Source organism: Sorex fumeus, unplaced genomic scaffold (assembly GCF_029834395.1).
Source record: "Sorex fumeus unplaced genomic scaffold, SorFum_2.1 ptg000044l, whole genome shotgun sequence".
Lineage (NCBI taxonomy): Eukaryota > Metazoa > Chordata > Mammalia > Eulipotyphla > Soricidae > Sorex > Sorex fumeus.
Window position 1 is genome coordinate 76,937,575 of NW_026606101.1, and position 4,369 is coordinate 76,941,943.

The window sequence follows — 4,369 nt, forward strand, 5'->3', positions numbered from 1 at the left end:
GAGCCGAAATTCCTGCCCCAAAGCAGAACTGAGGTAATATATTTTGTATTGTTTGTTATGAGAAACCACTGAAAATGCTACAAAAAAGTAGCCTTAGTGATATTCATTCATTTTATTCTAATTTATTCATTTTCTTTCTTGGTTGATGTAAAGTAAAGTAAAGTAAAGGCCCTCCCATTGATCGTCGATTTGCTCGAGCGGGCCCAGTAACGTCTCCATTGGAGACTTTGTTGTTACTGTGTCTGGCATATCGAATACTCTCGGTAGCTTGCCGGGCTCTCCGAGAGGGGCGGAGGAATTGAACTCGGGTCAGCCATGTTGGCCGCTTGTAAGGCGAACGCCCTACCCGCTGTGCTATCGCTCCAGCCCAATTGGTTGATGTGTGATTTCTAATAAGAAACACATTTCTATCTTTGTGTTTTATTGATATTGAACTTTTAAAGTCTTTCAGTTTCCTAAGTGAAAACAACTTGGTGATTTCCCATGTTTAACATGTGGCTTCTAGCAGCCAGAAGCCAGAAGCCAGAAGCCTTGGGCTGGAGCGATAGCACAGCGGGTAGGGCGTTCGCCTTACAAGCGGTCAACATGGCCGACCCAAGTTCAATTCCTTCGCCCCTCTCGGAGAGCCAGGCAAGCTACCGAGAGTATTCGATATGCCAGACACAGTAACAACAAAGTCTCCAATGGAGACGTTACTGGGCCCGCTCGAGCAAATCGACGATCAACGGGAGGGCCTTTACCTTACCTTACCTTAACATGTGGCTTGGGAAGGTCACCCAAAGAGGAGTGCTGCTTCAGTGCGGTCACCATATGCCGGGAGGGAGTTATTTAGACTCTAATCCCTGAATTTCAGTGTCTCAGGAGGGGAGACTGGAGAATGAGTTTGATCCACAGACAAATATAGTAAGAGTCGTACCTGCAACTGGCTCTGAGAATTCAGGATATGAGGTTCGGTGGACTCTGGTTTGTGATTTTCAGGAGATCTGGGAGGGATGAAAGCTGATATCTGGCCCCTCTGAAGCAGAAATGGAGGTGTGTCTGTGTGTGTGCATTAGAGAGTGTGTGTGTGTGTGTTTGTGTGTGTGTATTCGTGTGTGTCTGAGTGTGTGTGACTGTATGTGTGTGACTATGTGTGCTTGAGTGTATGTGTTTGTATGTGAGTATGTGTATGTATGTATGTGTGTGTATATGTGTGTGTAGGTTGTGGGCCCTGGCAAAAGTTCTTGAGGAATCATAAAGCCACGATGGGACTTTCAGAAGTGACTCTGTCACTAGCACTCAAGCGTCTCCAAGCATTTGCGTCAAACCCACTTTCTGGACACAGGACCTGAAGCCTGATGAGACTCTGAGGCCACAGGGGGCTGAGGGAAGCCTGGAGCCCCGCAGGAGAAGAGAAACTCCAACAGAAGCAAAAGGATGTGGGGAGGACGTGAAAACCCATAAACAGCCAAAGCTCTTCCCTGTGACTACACCCTGTCCAACCCTTGGGTTCCCAGAATCTCCAGTTCGAGGCTCTCTGGGAATGAAGCACATTTAAATCAGACTGAAAAGTCGCTCAAGGCTGCTGCCAACCTCTGTAGATGCTCATGGTCTCCTTTGAGCGTGTTACCCATCTTCTCTCTTTCCTTCCCTCTTTCATAACCTCTGATCAAACCACTTCACTCACCCTTTCTCCCCTCCTGCAGGTCTTTGCTGTGAGGGAGGGTGATAGATCTAGAGCCTGAGTCGGACCTAGAATGACTTTCCTCTCCTGCCAAGGGTGATTCCTCGCTGCAGCCAAACTCCACGGCACCCCCAGCAATCGGGGTTCGGGGATCATCTCCCATGCAGCACAGAGCAATAGGCACCAGGTCAGCTTCCTGCTGCCCCTGGGGCTGGGAAGAGCAAGGTCTGTACCTGCAGGGGCTCTGGACCACTTTCCCAGAGGGGGATTTCCTCGGGCACATCTCAGTGACCCAGGATGGGAGGGAGGGAGCGATCCAGGCTTCAGCCCTCCCTGTCCCCACTGGGGTCCCTGAAGCACTCCCACTTCCCTTCCCTGAGCCTCTCATTCATTCAGCTCTTCCCTCCTTCTGCACTTGGAAAATGTTAGGATTTGTGAATGAAAAAAACTGCTTTGAATAAAATTTATTGCAATTCTGGGGATCACAGTACACTCATGAACATAATTTTAATACCAAATCCATCACAGGTGTACCCACCTCCTTCTTCTAAGAACCAGTGTCCTTCCCACTTATTGTTCTCCCACCAACAACTGAAATGTGTGGATTAGTTCTCTTGCTATGTTACAGAAAAACGTTTTCTAAGATCTGAGAGTGAGTCGATCATAGTAACCTGACTGAGACACCTGTTCAGTGGGTGTTGGTCAGAAACACAGGGGAATCCTGTGGTAACTTCCCGCACTGAGATGGAACCTGTGGCAGATGGAACCTGATGCTCTCTCCAGGGTGAGGTTCTGAACCAAGGAGAATTGTACGGTACCAGGCGAGTGTCTGAGGATTCCGTGGCAGTGTGGGGATAAGCTCAGGGCTAGAATCGGTGCCCCTAGTGATTACACCCTTGTACGTGGTTTATATGTCAAACCTGTCGGCACAGAGTTCCAGGTGTGATGGAGAAGAAATATCAAGTCAGGCCTGACTTGGGTGAGGCACTTGCCTTGCATGTGGCCAACCTGGGTTTGATCTTTGGCATCCCTTACAGTCCCCAATGCAACACTAGGTGTAATTCCTGAGCACTGAGCCAGGACAACACCCTCTGCAATGCCGGCTGCGGCCCCAAAACAAAAGGGAATATGAAGTCAGGTAATACTCAGACCCAGTAAGTAATATACCTGAGAAATATATTTGCCTTCACAATGGACTGGAAGTGAACCACGAAGTATCTACCTTGTGAGTGTGGATGAAACAGAGATGTCCGGGGTTAAATGCCCACCTCTCATGCTCAAAAGCTGTCATGCGTGACCCCAGCTACTCCTGAGGAAGTTAAAATCCCTATTGAGAAACCCTTTCTCCAGGCTGTGGTGTAGACAAGGGTCAATGTGTGGCGGGGAGGACAGCACAGAACCACAAACAATTCCATGGTCAGGTTTCACCTGTGAAGCGTGAGGTTGAGGTGTGAAGGCTTGTGGTGCAGAGAATGTCTTGTAAGGCTCTGACACCTGAACAGGTCTACAAGGCCTAGACAAGACAGAGGACCCAGGGACAAGGACCCCAGTCCAGGACATGAAAACCTCAGACTGTAGAGACAGGCATGAAGTTGGGAGGCTTGCACCGGGAGCAGCATCCTTCTCTCCAGGAGCCAGAGAAGTGACTTCAGAGAGAGGGGTTGTTTGCTCTCGGCCACGAACTTCTGCACCACTCCATAACTTCTCGTAAATATACAAAGACAGGCCCATATGCTGCCTGAGCCCATGTGTGCTTACGTCCACGTGGCTGAGCACATGTGGTGCCCCAGCACATGTGTCGCCCGCATCTCCCCTCTTGAGATGTGTACTTTCATGCTTTCGTGTCTAACTTTACTCTCTCACTCTCTCTCCCTCCCGCCATACCTAAAAATCCTCCAAATAAAATCTATTTACTTCACTGCTTGTCTACTCCTGAAATTCCTTTCTGCGAGGCGAGACAAGAACCCAGCAACCCTGGGTCCCGAGTGGCAGAGGCGGGTGGGGAGAAAGTGACTGTCTTTCTCCTCCCTGCTTCACATAAGTCACCCGTGGGGCCCACCGACATCAGATGGCGACCACGAAGGGATAGATGCAGTGAAGAAATCAACGAGGAAGGAGGTAATCTGTGGAAAATCTGCTGTGGAGGTATGCTCCCTTGGAAATCTCTAGCGGGAAGGGGGAGGAATGTGATAACCTGTGTGAATGTGTGTGTGTGCATGAGCACCCTGATGGTCTCTGCAAAGAGGCACCCCGCCTTTGTTTGTCTTGGGTCATCCGTCCACTATGGGAGGAATGGGAGGAAAGCCCAATAGTGTGAAGATTCTGGGAAACTATAGCAGATCAATATCCAGACAGAAAATCTCCCCAGTCTAACTAGAAAATCCTTTTCCCCAGCCTAACTAGAAAATCAGCTAGAGGTCATTTGAAATGCTAATGAAGGCAGTCCAGAGGTAAGGCAGAAAGAAAAAAAAAAGTGTAAAAGGCAGGTAAGAAGCCTGAGAAAAGCAGCGAGCCAGCAAAAGCAGGGAAGATGTAGCAAGCTGAGAAAAGGCAGAACTTTTTCAAGGAGAGAGTTTAAGACCACAGCACTAGGTTAGGCTCGGGCACACAGCTGTGGGTCTGCCCGATGCCAGGTCCGCCCAGGGACGCCTGCGGTGGAAGCAGAGGCCATTGGTGGAGACGGTCCAAATCCAGTGAGCCTCTGAC